We start from the raw sequence: 14,926 nt of genomic DNA, 5'->3' as shown, positions 1-14,926 counted from the left end.
ATCTGGGCACATAGCAATGCTATTGGTCATAGATCTACTCTATATTTTCCTGCCTTTCATAATTTCTGATCCCTTGTAGATATTTGGGATAGGATTTTGTGTGTTAATGATGACAATATTGCCAAGTCTAAAAGTCATGAAGGGCAGAGACACAGATGATGTGCTGTCAGAAAACACAGGCTTTGATTACATGGAGTGACAGAGGAATGAGGAGTCAAAGTTGTTTGCTCAAATTTCACCCTGTGTGTTCCATACCTATTAACATTGGACTGAACACACCTTAAAAAATAGAATATTTACAGTCAGTTGTAATGATTAAAATGCTTTAAAGCATTTTAAGGTGGAGACTAAGTGTCAGGAAGATAGCAGAATAGAACATTCAAGTGTTTGTCTTCTTTCAAAAAACATCAGTTTGAACAACTATCTATGCCTGAAAATGCCTCCACAAGAGGCATTTCTCATTACCTGCATGACTCCTCTCCCCAGGCAAGTCAGCACAGACAGAAATTCCTTCTGCGTGGGAGAAGAAGAGTGAAGTAAGTGCCTGAATTTGCTACAGACCTCACCCTAGAGAAAGCCAGTACCAGGCCCCCACTGCTCCTGACTCCAGGTCAGTATTCAAAAATGAGTCTCCAGGTCTGTCCCAATGTTAGGCTGAACCCTGTAGACTCAAGCTTCAGGCTTACCAGTGCCATACTGTTTCCTGTACTCCCAAGCTATAGCCTCATCCTAGCACTAGCTTGGCACCCACCAATCCCAGTTACAGGGTAATCCTTTAACACCCAGTCTCTTGGATACCTATATGGTCCCAGGCTCCAGATATGCCTCTGAGCCTCCAGGCACTAGGCCTGGTCCTATGGCTCCAGGCTCCATGCTGACCATTGTGGAACTAGGCTTCAGACCCACCTCAGTGCTAATTTAATTGTCACAGACCCAATGGCATCCCCATGAATTTAGGCTCCAGACTGGCCACTGTGGACATACCTCCCAGGCCAGCATATGCAAACCCAGCCCCCAGACTGTCCCCTGTGGACCCAGGCAAAGGCCTACCCACCTGCTGATTTAGAAACTAGACTAGCCTTCCTGATAATTCTATCAGTAAGTCCACTTGCATGCTCCAACAGCCTGTCCAGAATCTCTAGATGGGCTGACTAGTGAAGAGCTTTCTCTATTGGAGCCAGTCTATAAAGATTGGAATAGGTTCCTACTTCTTCAAATGTGTAATCACCAACACATAGTCAAAAGGGTTACAAATAATAAACAGGAAACATAACACAAACAAAGGAATAAAATAAAGTTCAAGTAATCCACCCTGAATAAATGGTGCTCTATGAACTACCTGACAAAGAATTCAAAATAATTGTTCTGAAGAACTTCAGTGAGCTAGAAGAGAACATAGACAACTAAACAAAATCAGGAGGATAATAAATGAACAAAATTAGTTCAGGAGAGAGATAGAAGCCATTTAAAAGAACAAAACAGAAATTCTGGAACCAGAGAACAAAATGACTGAAATGAAAAATTTCATAGAGGGCTTCACAGCAGACTCAATCAAATGGCTGGATGAATCAATGAGCTTAAAAACACATCATTTGAAATTACCCATCAGAAGATCAACAACAACAAAAATTGAAAATGAAAAAGAATAAGAAAGAATCCATGTGATTTATGGGAACTATCAAGTAAACCAATATAATTATTCATTAAGGGAGTTTCAGGAGGAGCAGAGAAAGAAAAAGAGGAAGAAAGTATATTTAAGAAAATCATAACAAAAAACTCTCTAAACTGGGGAAGGAAATAAACTTGCAGATCCACGAATACCAGAGGCACATTCTAATGAAATTCTCAAAAGTCACAGATGAAAATTTTGAAAGCAGCAAGGGAAAAGCAACTAATCATATGCAAGGTACTATCTATAATATTTAAGTGGATTCTTCATCAGAAGCCTTGCAGGGCAGCAGGGAGTAGGATGATATATTCAAAGTACAGAAAAGAAAGAAAGAAAGAAGAAAAGAAAGAAAGAAAAAGAGAGAGAGAGAGGCAAACAAAAACCATGAGAGTTCATTACCATTAGACTTGTCATAGAAGAAATGCCAAAGGGGGTTCTTCAAGTTGAAATAACTAAAAACATGTAAGCATATGAAAGTATAAAACTCATTGTAAAAATAAGAATATAGTCAAATTCAGAGTCCTAGTAGTGAACAGATGGTACATAAATCACTTTTAACTCTAGTATAGAAGTTGAAAGATTAAAGTATTAAAAATAACTATACTACAACAATTGGGTAATGGATATATGATATATAAAGGATGTAAATTGTGACACCACTAACATAACACATAAAGAGGAGAAGTCAAGTGTAAGTTGTTACCAGCACAAAATAGACTGTTCTGTCAGAAGTTTTATGTAAGCCCCATGCTAACCACAAAGAAAAAAACTTATAGAAGATGTACATATGCTAAAAATAAGTGAATCAAAGCCTATCACTACAAAGCATAATCAAATATACAAGGGAAGGCAGCAAAAGAAAACGAATGAAATAAACTACAAAAGCAGAAAAGCATTTAATAATGGCAGTAGTGAGTCATTACCTATCAATAGTTACTTTAAATGTAAATGGGTTAAATTCTCCAATCATAAGACATAGAGTAGCTGATAGGAAAAACAAAACAAAACAAAACAAAAAAACAAGGTCCAACTATATGTTGCCTAAGCAGACTCATTTTAGCTTTAAGGACACATATAGGCTGAAAGTGAAGAGATGGAAAAATATACCCTCTTCTCTTTTGGTTGTTATTTTCCATGTCAATAGCAACAAAAGAGAGGGGGGTATATTTATATATGAAAAAACAGACTTTAAGTTAAAAACCATCACAAGAGACAAAGGTTATTTTATGATGTCAAGGGATCAGTTCATAAAGAAACATAACAATTGTAAATATATATGCATCCAACATTGGAGCACCTAAATAGATAAAGCAAACTGACAGAACCAAAGAGAGAAACAGAGAGCCACACAATAATACTAGGGGACCTCAATACCCACTTTCAATAGTGGATAGATTATACAGAAAGAAGATTGACAATGAAACTGAACCAGGCATCATGGAACATGGCTGTAATCCCAGCACTCAGGAGGCTGAGGCAGGAGGATTATGAGTTTGAGGTCAGCCTGTTTCAAAATAAAAACAAAAACAAGCAAACAAAAAAGGAAACAGTGGACTTGAATAACAATACAGACTAAACAGACCTAACAACATAGAACATCCCATCAAACAGCAGCAGAATAAACATCTTTTTTTCTACCACACATGAAACATTCTCCAGTATATATCATTATATTAGGCCACAAAACAAGTCTTAAAAATTGGAGATGATTGAAATCATATCAATTATTTTTTCTAACTGCAAAATAGTATGAAACTAGAAATCAGTAATGGGAAGAAAATTGGGAAATTCACACATATGTGAAACTTAGCACTCTTGAACAATCAATTAACCAAAGAAACCAAAAGTAGAATTAAAAACTATTTTGAGGCTTAAATATGGACATGCAAAATATGAAAACTTATGGGATAAAGTAAAAGCAGTTCTAAGAGGGATGTTTACAGCAATAAATGCCTGCATTAAAAAAGAAAAACCTCAAATAAATAACCTAACTTTATGACTTAAAAACTAAACAAAGAAGAAAAATACTAAACACAGAATCAGCAAAAGGAAAGGAAAATAAGGAAGATCAGATAAGAAATAAATGAAATAGATATTGGAAAACAATTTTTAAAAATCAATGAAACTAAGAGTTAGGTTTTTTGAAAAGATAAATAAAACTGACAAACCTTTAGCTAGACTAAGAAAAAGATAAACTCAAATAAAATTAGGAACTGAAGGGGAGACATTACAACAGATGCCTCAGAAATAAAAAGAATCAGAAGCAACTATATAAATAATTGTATATCAGAAATTAGAGTGTCTGGCATGTTGGTACACATCTGTAATCTCAGCTACATAGGAGGTGTAGATAGGAGAATCATGGTCTGAGGCCATTCCTGGGCAAAAAGCATGAGACTCTGTCAGAAAAATAATTGAAAGAAAAAAGAGCTGAGGGTGTGGATCAAGTGGTAGATAACCTACCTAGCAAGTGCAAGCCCCAGGAATGCCAAAAAAACAAAAAGATAATCTAGGACAAATAGATAAATTTCTAGAAACAGTCAACCTACCAAGACCTAATTGTGAAGAAGTAGGAACTTGAAACAGATCAATAGTGATTAAAGAAATTGACTCAGTAATCAAAAACCTCCTGACAAAACAAAGCACAGGTCCTGATGGCTTCACTGGCAAATTCTACTAAGCATTTAAAGAAGAATTAATGCTAATACTTCTTTAAATGCCTCCAAAAAATTGAAAAGGAAGGAATACCTCTAAACTCATTTTTACAAGACTAGCATTCCTCAGATGACAAAGCCAGACAAGGATGCTATAAGAAAAGGCCTGATAAACATAGATGTTAAAACCCTCAATAAAATCCTAGCAAAACAAATTCAACAGCACATTAAAAGGATCATTCACCATGATTAACAGGATTTATTCCTGGGATGCAAGTATGTTTTAAGATGTGTGAATTAATCAATGGGATATACTACATTAATATAATGAAAGATAAAATTAGATAATCAGCTGGGTGCTAGTGGCTCATGCCTGTAATCCTAGCTACTTAGGAGGCAGAGATCAGGAGGATTTTACTTTGAAGACAGTCCAGGCAAATATCTTGAAAATAAAAAGGGCTGACAGAGTGGCTCAAGTGGTAGAGCACCTGCCTAGCAAGGGCAAGGCCCTGAGTTCAAGCCCCATACTGCCAAAAAAAAATCATATAATCAAGTCAATAGATACAGAAAAAGTATTTACTAAATTTAATAGGTTTCCATAATAATAACTTGCAACCAAATGTGTGTAGAAGGAATGTACTTCCACATATGAGAAGCCTGCAGCTAACTTTGTACCATTGAGGTGGAGAGCTGAAAATATTTCCTCTAAGATCAAGAATAAGACAGGGGGAGGTCACTGTCACCACTTCTAGGCAATATACTACTGGGAATCCTAGTCAAAGGAATGAGAGAGAGAGAGAGAGAGAGAGAGAGAGAGATCCTGGTTACAAAAGCATTGAAAAATATTTAAGAATAAATTTAACAAATGAGATGAAGATCTATATATAGAAAAGCATAAAATATCGATAAAAAGAAATTGGAGAAGACATAGATAAATGGAAAGATACAGCATGGTCATGGACTGGAAGTATTCATATTGTTAAAATGCTTACACTCGCCGAAGTGATCTACAGATTCAATGCAATTCCTGCCAGAATGCCAGTGACATTTTTCATATAAATAGAAAAATCAATCCCCAAAATTGTATGGAACCCCCAAACACCCAAATAACCAAAGCAGTCTTGAAGGAAGAAGAACAAAGTTGGAGGTAACACACTACTTGATTTCAATATATACTACAAAGCTATAGTAATCAAAATTGCATAGGACTGTCATAAAACAATATATAGATCAATGTAAGAGAATAGAGAGCCCAGAAATAAGTCCATGTATTTACATTGTTATAGTTACCCTCCTGAAAAAAGTTTAATCCCCAAAGTCATGTGATAATAGTATTAAGAAGATGGAAACTTAATCTGACTATGGTGTTTAGAGATGGGGCCTTTGCAAATTGATTAGGATTAGATAAAGTCACCAGGATGAAGCCCTATGATGAGATCTGGTAGCTTTATAAGAAGAGGGAGAAAAGCCTCTCTCTCTCTCTCTCTCTCTCCTCTCTCTCTCTCTCTCTCTCTCTCTCCCTCTCTCTCTCTCCCTCTCTCTCTCTCTGTGTGTTCCCTGAGTCTTGTTACGGACTCTGCCAGCAAGGAGGCCATCACCAAATGAAGTCCCTAGACTTTGCATCTCCAGAACCTTGAGCCAAAATAAGATATTTTTAATAAAATACCCTGCCTCCATTATTTTGTAATAGTGATAAAAATGGACTGATACTGTGGACAATTGGTCTTTGATGACTGTGTCAAAAACACACAGTGAAGGCCAGTATCCTCAATAAATAGTGTTGGGAAAAATTGGGCATCCATTTAACTGAACCTTTATCTCATACCATACATAGTAATTAACTCAAAATGGATAAAAGACTTAAAAGTAAAGACCTGAAACTATAAAAATACTACAAGAAAACAGGGAAAAAACTTCCTGACATTGGTCTAGGCAATGATTTTTTTGGGTACAGGCAACAAAGCAAAACTAGAGAAATGGGATTGTACCAAATGAAAAAGCTTCTGCACAGCAAGGGAAGCAATCAAGAAAATGAAAAGACAACCTACAGAATGAGAGAAAATATTTATAAACCACACACCTGATGAGCTAAATAGTTAAGGAATAATTAATAGTTAAATAGTTAAGGAATTCAAACAACTTAATAGCAAGGAAACAAATAACCAGATTAAAACATGGGAAAAGGATCTGAATGGACATTTCTCAAAGAAGATGTACACATGGCTAGCAGGTATATGGAAAAAAGGCTCAACCTCATTAATCTCAGGTGGATCCAAATTAAAACCACAAGGAGATATCAACTCATGCCTGAGGGAATGGTTTTTATAAAAAAGATAAAAGATAACAAATGCTGGCGAGGAGGTAGAGAAAGAATCTTTGCACACTATTGATAGGAACGTAAATTAGTATAGCTATTATGGAAAAACAGTTTTGAACTTCTCAAAGAATTAAAAATAGAGCTGCCACATGATCAGAAAGCCCACTGCTGGGTGTGCATGTGAAGAAAAAGAAATCATTATGTTGAAGAGACCTCTGTATTGCTTTGCTCATTACATCGTATCTCTAATATCCAAGGTAGGGAATTAATCTTAGTATTTATCAATGGATGAATGGATAAAGAAAATGTGAATAATAGAATCCAGCATTTAAAAAGAAGGAAACCCTTCCTTGGGCCTCCATGTATACTACTGGAGGACAATGTGATAGGTGAAATATACAAAGCACAGAAAATGTCACATGTGAAATCAAAAAAGTAGAACTCAAAGAAGCAAAGAGTAGAATGGAGTTTGCCAGGGATGGAAGGGTGAGGTAGGAGGATTGAGAGTTTGAGGCCAGCCTGGCCTACAGAGTGAGACACTGTCTCTAAATAAATAAATAAAACCAATAATTTTTTAAAAAAATCAATGTTAATAAAGTATTTTTATTTTATGTATTGTTTATTCCTGGTTTGAGCAGCAGAAGTTAGGACAGAAGCAGAGTAGCCAGAGATTGAATTATTTATCCTGGGATGGTGGCAGACAGTCTGTAGGACACTGGGAAGAACTTCCAGATTCTAGGGGGCGTGAGTGTAGACATGATGGTTTAGTACGTGTGTGCGTGTGTATATACGTGTGTGTATGCATGTGTATGTATGTATGTGTGCGTGCGTGTGTGTATGTACGTATGTGTGTATGTGTGTGCGTGTGTATATATGTGTGTATTTGTGTGTGCATGTGTGTAGGGGTGGTAAACATGGCAACATGCCACTCAGTGGAGATTCCATGAGGGTCTCTGTCCAGATTTCCAAATCCTTTCTTGAATGACCAGTCATCTTCTAATTGATCTTTCCTCTCCCCCTTAACCTCTTTTGGTGAACTCAGGGCTTTGCCCTTACTAAGCTCTACCTCCTGGTTTGTGCCACCATGCCCCGCCCCCAATTAGTCTTTCTGATCCCACTCATTTCCATTTTATGTGTCTTTGTTCCTCTCCTCCAGTCCTTTCTGCACATAGCCCCTAGTGTGTTCTTCAAAATGTCAGTCACATTGTGTCTGTCCCCACCTAAGGTCCCCTACAAATTCCACTGCACTAGAATAAACTACAAGCTCCCTGGTGGTCTGCCCCTGGCTCTTCAAACCTACCACTTCCCTCACTCTCACGCTTAGACCGTGCTGCCCTTCTTCCTCTTCCTGGTGCATTTTAGTGTCTTTTCTCCTTTGGTACTTTGTATTGGTGAAAAGCTCTGTTTTATACCCAAATTTCCATGTGGCTAGCTCCTTCTCACCTTTCAGTTACCAATTCCAGCATCATCTTTTATAAAGGCACCCAGCCCCTACAACCCTAGTTCTGCTGCACTGCCTTTTTAAATTATCTTTACAGCCTCATCCTATTTGAGAATATCCGAACTATCCACTAACTTGTTTGTTTTGTCTCTTTGCCCACTAGAAGGGTGGAGACTTGTGCGTTTTATTGACCACTGTGTTCTCAGCAGCATAGACAATACTTAGGACTTAATAGGTGCTCAATCAATATGGGTTGAGTTTGCTGGCTTGCAATGGTCTCTAGGGTCATCAGTCATGTTCAGAAGGAACCATAAGAGACCAGATAGAGGGTGCTGTAGACAGAAAGTTCCAGTGTCTACAATGAAGGGGACAAAGGATCCCCTTTGGGTCAGAAAGAATCTGAAAATTTTAAATCTGGCTGATGTTACAGATGAGAAAGTATTCTTGTCCTCAGTAATATATTTTGGCAGAAGCAGTGAGGAGAAGCAATGTAAAACAGGAGGCCAAGTTCTTAGTTTGGGTCTGATCCTACTCAACATGGAGCATACCTTAATGCTGGGAATTTGGAAGAGGTTTTGGGCCGGCAGGCTGCTCTGAGGAGGTCTGGTGGACAGGCTATATGCTCAGTGTCCTCCTTGGCCCCTCCCAGACACAGTCCAACACAGCTCCTGGGATGCTGGGAAGATAACGAGAGCCAGCCAGATAGAGTTGGCCCCCAGAGGCTAGGCCAGGGAAATGACCACTTGGCTTGCTCCACCTCCTCTTCTTGGGGTGGTGTGGAGCCAGCCTGGGGTCAGCCGTGAGCCAGAAATTGTTGCCTCCGGAGCTGGGTAGGCTCACTTTTAATTTGGATCAGTGAAAAGATTGGTGTGATTGATGTCGAGGAAGTGGAGCTTGAAGAGTGGGGCAGACACCCAGGTGTGCTGATCCTTTTCATCTTCACATCAAATGCTACCTGGTGAGTTCCAGGGCACAGGTTGGGGGAGGGGGAGCCGAGGGGTAGGCAGCTGCTGCTCAAAAGCTGAGGCAGAGCATGTGGCTAAAGACAGATCCTGGCTTCCTGGCAGACACCTGACTGTAAATAACAGGCTGCAATTTCCTGGGAGGAGCAGACAGGTAAAAGACTCAGTAGATGAAAGAGATGTGGCTGCTGATATACATAATGGAAATTTAATAAATTAATGTGTTTCTTATACATTCATTCATTCCTTAATTTAACAAGCCTTGCTCCTCCAAGTGTAGTCACAGGCTAGCAACAAGAGTATCACCTGGCAAGCTTGGTACTTTTCAGGCCCACCGCAGCCCATTAAACCACAGTCTGTCTTTCACCAAGTTTCCAGGGGTTCTTAGCCCCATGAAGGCCAGAGGTCTGATCTACAAGAGTATAGTAGTCCTACCACTGAGTGGGGCCCAGAGGATGCTGGGAGGGAGCAACTGGCAGACATGAGGTGCTAGAGAAGGGGCCACTTTTGAGCAGGCACTGCCACAGCTGGTTACTCCTTGGCCAAAGTCAAACCTCCACTCACTTCAACATAAATGACAATACCAAAGGGAAACATGAGTGCCTTTTTCTTGATAGCACTGGAGCACTGGAAAGAGCCACCGAAGGCCCCAGCCCCTTCCCTCTCAGGGCCTCTCCCTACTTCATTGAAATCTCCAGGGTTCTCCAACAAAGGAAAACCTGCTCTTAAATGAATCTGAAAGAACCACATTTCTGTGTGAACTTAAATTGGTGATTATTTGCATACTCTGACAACTGCTACAGTTAGAGTCCACCAGCAGGTTGGAAAAGCATTTGCCTGGCAAAAAAGTTACAGGGTCCTGGGAAGCTATGCCAACTTAGAATGCAGGTCCTGAAACTACTCTCTCGATGTAGAAATTGAAAAGTACTTTACAGTTTATAAAGGTACATTCTTATGCACCTATTTCATGGGTGAAGAGACTGAAACTCAAAAAGGCAAACAGATTTCAACCTAGTTCTTTAGAAATTTGGCATTTGTTCTACTGTTATGCTGTTTCTATGTTAGGAGAGTTCTTAGCTGTCCAAGAAACCCAAGTCCCTTATCCCTTTCCACTTTTCAACTCATCCAAAAAGGAAGTTCTTTTTGCTTAGAGCTAAGGAAAGAGGGCAGGTACAAGGATTTTTTTTCTCTCTCTCTTTCTCTCTCTCTTCCTCTCTCCAATTGCTGCCTTCAACCTCAAGAAACTTAAAGACAAAGGAGGAAACACCTACCGGGAGAACTGTATCACTCCTCTGCCTTCCAGTGGAACCCAAACTTGGCTTCAACACTCAATTTCTTAACTCTATAAAGACTGATTTCCTCCCAGAGACAAATGCTAATTTCAGAGTTCACTCTCTCTGGGGACTGCCAGCTCCTGAATCATGTGTGCTAGTAACACTTCATTTTACATCTGGGGACACATGGAACTGAATCACTTTACTGCAGTCTAGAAAAAATTCACTTGGGCCAAGCACTTTGTGAATTTAGATAATGCATTTCAAGTGGAGGTCATGGTGTAGCAATCCTGGATGTTCCTCCTCCCTGTCCTGCTTACCAGGCCTTTCCCACTCTGGGATGCTCCAGTTTTTCTTCTTCAATGGCAAGACATTCAGCCATCTCCTAACCCCCAAGCTTTACAACCAAACTGTATCATAGTGCTCTGAAGAAGGGCCTTTTTTGTGCCATGCGGACTTTAGACCGTGGTTGATACTTTATCTTTAAATAAACTGTTTTGTTGACATATAATGTACCTACAGATTGTGCACACATCACAAGTACATTGTTTGATAAATTTTCACAAAGTGTACACACCTGTGTAACTGGTACCCAGACCCAGAAGCAAAATAGTCTCCTGTCTAAGACAGTTGGTAATTTTAGTAGAAAACATTACTTCCTATTTCAAACACAAGAGGAACCTGTGTGCCACGAGGGAGCAGCAATGTCCTGCCTGAAAATGGAGGAGACCCTGGTCTGCTGCAGGGGGCAAACTGGCTTTGCCAGATGGAGGACACTTAGTCAGAGAAGGGGTGGGTGCGTGAGGGGGATGGACCAGGGTGCAGGGATAGAGTGCACGAAAGGGTGCAATCCACTGGAGAAGCGAAGACTGGGACCATGCTGTGAAGGACCTGGAAGAGCAGGGCAGATGTTATTCCGTGTTTTCTGCAGTGTTTTGGATGTGTCTATTGAGACTTTGTGTTGCAACCGACAAAGAAATTATTCAGGAGCGGGCTGGAGTTGTGGCTTATGTGGTAGAATGACTGCCTAGCTAGCCCAGAGTCCAAACTCCAGTACCCCCCCACAAACAAATTCAGTCTTGTTTAAGAAAAAAATGCAACATATTACCTGAGACATTGCTTGATCCAAGATTCAAATGATGACTAAGACTAGTTTTCCCCCCTTTGTTATTTTATATATGGCTTTGGAGTTGTCACCTTTTAATTGCAGTTTCCTCAAAGCAGATCTTGAGGCAAAGATTTCAATGTGATTTGGGAAGTGTAGGATGTGACAATGGGAGAGTGGGGAAGTTAGGGAAGGAAAAGAAAGATAGCCACCCCCCTAAAAATGGTGTGGTTTCAAGCTGGCACCACCTGTGGGTGCCTGGACCTTAATTCCACTGTGAAGCTACGGGGAAACATGTAGAACATCTGCCCTGGTGTTACCACACTCAGGAGCTAGGAAGTTGGGGTAATAACTCCCTCAGTGGTTGGCTGAGGGCTTTTGTAGGGAGCAGTTGCGGCAGGCTAGAATTAGGGAAAGTTCAGGACTCTTAAGAAAATATATGACTTAATATTTTATTTCAGATTGAATAATATTCCTCTACTTCTCTGAGCCTTCCTTTTCAAATGCAAATATGTGTGTAGGTTATCCACACCCTAGCTCAAGGACAACTCAAACCACACTAATCTAGACCAGGGACCACCCATGCCCCTCTCCACTCATACATTATTGATTGAGAATCACCAGGTTCTTCCCTTATCATAGGTTAGCATGAGTTTAAAAGCACCTGAAAAAGGTCCTTTTCCCCACCCCATTCCAACTTGCAGCTTCCACCTGGTCCCACCATGACCCCTTTTGTAATTCCCCTCCCTAACCTTTAATAAACTCCATTTACACCCATGTGTCCTGCCATGGATTCTTCCATGAGGGACACAATGAATTTGGAAGTCTTCTGACCAGAGACGACAGTATTGCTGTTAACATATTGACTCCCTGGTACCTCCAGAGGGCAAGCAGTCCCAGCAGAGCCTCTGAGGCTTCCCAGAGGGTCCATGGATACAGAGGCACAGTTGGATGCAGATAGTGTCCCTGAAGGCCGAGACCCTATGGACAGCGACCAGCCGTAGCCCCATGGTCTCAGTTCCACTCTTAGCAAGTTCCTTTTCCACACTCCACAGAGTAGCACATGTTCTGTGGGGTTGGAAAGGAGAGCTGTTCTCCCTTGGTAAGTGAGGCTTATTTGACTTTCATTTCTTCCAAACCAGGTCACTTGAATGAATCCCTGAGGTGAGGGGGAGGGGAGTCCTAGAAAAGAATCCCAGGCCATCAGCTGACTGGGCAAAGGAGGGAGGAGAAGCAGGTGCAGGGCATGCTGTGTGATGGATTTGACTGAGGGTCCTATAGCTAGCTAGGTGAGGCATGGGTGCCTGGGAAGGAGCTGGGGTTGAAAATGTTTCCATACTGTGTGTACATCTGGGTCTCCCCAAAGCAGACCCTAAGACAAGGATTGGGTGCAGGTCATTGATTCAGGAGGAGGTCCCAGGAAGCAGGAATGAGGGAGCAGGGAATCAAAACAGGGAAGGAAAAGCAGCCAGAGCAGGGATGTTAATGAGCAGGACATGGGGTGCACAGGTGGGACTCAGTCCAGCTGGGTCCTCTGGAAACAGTGTAAGATACACCCCAGGTTCCCCAGGTGTGGGAACCTGGGGCTGGTGGATGGGCTCTTTTTTTTTTTTTTTGGTGCTACTGGGGATTGAACTTGGGGCCTCAAACTTACTAGGCAAATGCTTTACCACTTGACTCATGCCCCCAGTCCTTTTTTTAGTTTGTTTTTCAGATAGGGTCTTGCACTTTTGCCAGGCCAGTCTATACAATCCTCCAACCTCTGCCTCCTGAGTAGCTGGGGTTACAGCTGTGAGCCACCTTAGTCAGCTGGGCATTCTAAGTCCTGTCCTTCCTTGACTGAGGGACTCTCAGGCACTTTACTGACCCACCTGTGTGTGGACCTTACATGTTCTGTGGCCAGAGAACGTCCCCAAGCCAAGAGGCCCAGGAGCCACCAGTGTCAACAGTATGAGCACCTCTTTGCTGTGAGGATCTGCTGTGCTGCACCAAGCAGATGAGGCCAGGACACTGTCTGCTGCTTTGTCCTTCCTGTCATCATGGCAGAACCCTCTGAGGGTCGGAAGAGCAGAAGCCTGCTTTTGGTACCCAGCCCCATTCATCTCTGAAGTCTCTACTCTCCATTCCCAGGTGGCCCCAGAGCCCCTGTCTTTTCTAATCCAACTGTCTGTTCTTCCACATTGGCCCTGGTGTGAGTGTTCTAGATGAAAAATGTAGTCCTTTGGTAAACTCCTACATTCAAAGGAACCAAGGAATAAAGGCTTGAGGGGAGGGGAGTGTGAAGTGTTAAACCAAGATTGTGCCTGGGAATGGAAATGGCAGTTACAAGGGCAGGAAGGAAATGATGTGACCTGTCCTATGTCTATTGGTTTATTTAAATCAGTGATTTAATGGAGGGCACTTAGAAAGCCTGAGGTGCCAGTTGGAAACCAGCCATATTCGCTATCTGAATCTCATGGGTCCCCCTGCAGTGCTAGGCATGAGCTCCCATCCTCCTCTCTGCCTTCCTGAGAGAGAAATCCATGTGTGATTTGGGGAGTTTCAGGCAAGCCTTAGAATGGAGGATGTGTGGAAGCTAAGGGAAGGTGAGAATTGCTGGTTTGGAATATAATCCTGTCTTCAAGTGCAGTGGAGTGGGGGAGCTGGTGGAGAGAAGTTGTAGGTTCACATTCAGATCTGACAAGACCCAAGATCTGTGCTCAGTGTCATTGGCTCTGAAGAGGGAAGGTCCATGCCCACAGCATGGGATCATGGTAGGTACCAAGTGTCTGGAACATGGTTTTTGATTGCACACTTTTTGTTGTTGTTTGTTTGCAGTTAACTCTCAGAGTGATCTTTAATGAGGTGTTATTATGCCCTTGATCCAGTGTTATTTATCATGGGCTAGCAGTCTCCTAGTCTCCTCCCTTCCACCTACATCAGTCCTCCCGACAAACTGGTCAGTACCGTCCTCCCAGCTTGAGTACTGGAGGGTGAGAGTCCTCCTTGGCAGAGAGAGTGGAAGTGAGAACCATGAGCAGATGGCCTCCTCACTGACCCCTTCCTTACTCCTTCACCCCTTTGCACTGAGATCCACAGAACATATTCTCACCAAAGAACCCCCAGTCTCATCAATGATATTATTCCTTCCTTTCTTATGTCTTTAATTAGTACAGAAGTCATTGCCCTCAAAATATTCATCATGTTATTTTTTTTAAAAAAATACAATCAACAAATAAATAAAACAGCACACACAAGATTTCATTTACATTCCTGAAAGGACATTAATTGCTATGGATTCTCACAGACACCTGGATAAGCTGACATTTAGCCCAAACCTGAATGCAAACACAAGTGCCATCAGAGTGAAAAGCCACTTGCTACCAGTTGGAAGAGAGGAAGTGGGTGGAAGTTTCCAGGAATTCCCTTGGTGAACCCTGCAGAGGCATTGCCTCGAGGAGACTGACCCCAAATATAGCAGGTGCAGCTGGCCCCAGGCTGGAAAACATTCCTCGGCTGTTCCTC

General features: G+C 41.5%; 1 long non-coding RNA gene across 1 annotated transcript in view; it reads right to left on the bottom strand.

Moving 5' to 3' along the window:
- Positions 1 to 466: 466 nt before the first annotated feature.
- LOC141418571 (uncharacterized) overlaps positions 467 to 14,926 on the bottom strand; it is a 54,145-nt gene continuing 39,685 nt past the window's right edge. The window contains exon 3 of the long non-coding RNA XR_012443199.1: positions 467 to 513. This is a non-coding gene — a long non-coding RNA (uncharacterized lncRNA). The remainder of the gene's footprint in view (positions 514 to 14,926) is intronic.

This window comes from Castor canadensis, chromosome 17, assembly GCF_047511655.1.
Source record: "Castor canadensis chromosome 17, mCasCan1.hap1v2, whole genome shotgun sequence".
In the NCBI taxonomy this organism is placed as follows: Eukaryota; Metazoa; Chordata; class Mammalia; order Rodentia; family Castoridae; genus Castor; species Castor canadensis.
This window is presented reverse-complemented; position numbering and strand designations above follow the sequence as displayed.